Genomic DNA, 1771 nt, shown 5'->3' with positions numbered 1-1771 from the left:
GTGTGTGTGTTTGTGTTAGTGTTTATGTGTGTTTGTATGTTTGTGTGTGTGTGTTTGTGTTAGTGTTTATGTGTGTCTGTTTGTCTGTGTGTGTATGTGTGTGTGCGTGTGCGTATATGTGTATGTGTGTGCGTGTTTGTATTAGTGTGTATGCATGTTTGTATGTCTGTGTGTCTGTATGTCTGTGTGTGTCTGTACATGTGCGTGTATGTGTATGTTTGTGCGTGTTTGTATTCGTGTGTATGCATGTTTGTGAGGCGGGTGGGGTGGAGATGATGTACCGGCACTTATCCCGTTTGGGAATCAAACCACAATCACTAAAAAGTACGCCTAACGCTCCACGGGCCGACTGCACTGTCAACTTAAAAATTTTTTTCATTGCTTATTTATATTATTTTAACCTCCCTTATTACATTTTCACTGAAAGCGGAAAACATAATTATGATTTAACGTTTAGATGCGACCTTATATCATGATTGCTTTGTCTGGCTCTTCAAGCGCTACTAAATATCTTTTTAAAAAATAAGAAATAAAATGGAAGTCCTTAAAAGACTTTTGATATTATTGTTTTATGTCAGTGTCTGTGGGATTTAGTTTTCAGTGCATCGCTTCACAATCATTATATCGGAACACTTATTACTTTAAAAAATAAAATAGAGCAAACCAGCATGATATATACACAAAATAGAAGCCGTATAAAAGTATTGAAATGGCATTTTGTAACTCGAAACAGTTGTATGATGAACATTTAATTTGGATTCCACCCTGTACAATACTGCGAGAAACTCAACAACGTGGGGAAAATATTTCAAGAGTACGCATATTCAAGACTTTCATTATTTCACTTGATGAAACCTCACAAAAGACCATGCTAGAATCCATCTGGTGCAATTTCATTGATACAGGGAGAGAATGCAGTCGGTTGAATAACATTTGGTAAGAGTCTTCTCTTTCTTTCTTTCTTTCATTTTTTTTAAAAATTGGAAGGTTCTTAGTCTTTTCTCAATTCCCCTTGTTACTTCATCTTCTGATTTTGTTTCTTTTTGTTTGGTTTTTCCTTTTATGTCTATTCTGCTTTACTGTTTATTTGTTTATGCATTAATTCCATTGTTTTTGAGAGGGTTATTTTTTGTGGGTTTTTTTTTTTTGGGGGGGGGGGGGGGAGTGTACAAAAAAATCTTAAATACAAGGCAATTTTCAGATCTATAAAAATAAAATATTTCTGAAAATAAGATGTGTGGGTTGCAAGGAATTAAATTTTTCAGTACTGTTTTTCTGATTTGAGCTGTAACGCCTAGGGGGTAGATGAAAGTGTGATTTCTCTTTTAAGTCCTGCGTAATTCGGGTTCCCCTAGAAATTGTCATTAATCTCAGATCGCGCCTGGGATCAGAGCTGCAAAATCCTATCTGTGAAAGCATTTACCCTCCCTCCGCCCTCCACCACTGCCAGAACACACGCACTTCTTCTCGGCCCTCAATGGAACTCTTCTGTTCTACTGTGGCGTCATTTCCGGTTCGTCATCTCCGTCACTCATGTTTTCGGAGCCATCTCTTTAATTTGTGAAGCCTTTCAGGGTTGTTCTTTAGAAACCCTTCCGCTTGTGGACTCATTGCGACGTAACGTACTAATCTGCTATTCTTAGCACTTTGGGGATAACTAGATTTTAGATGTTAAGCCTCTTCCGGAAGATTGTTGGCTACTTTTAGCTCGGAAGATGATAGATGTTCCGATGTGACAAGAAATGGTTGCCCCTGCATCCCCCTCCCCCCT

This window comes from Aplysia californica, unplaced genomic scaffold (assembly GCF_000002075.1).
Source record: "Aplysia californica isolate F4 #8 unplaced genomic scaffold, AplCal3.0 scaffold00896, whole genome shotgun sequence".
Classification (NCBI taxonomy): domain Eukaryota; kingdom Metazoa; phylum Mollusca; class Gastropoda; order Aplysiida; family Aplysiidae; genus Aplysia; species Aplysia californica.
Note: the sequence above shows the minus strand (reverse complement) of the source record.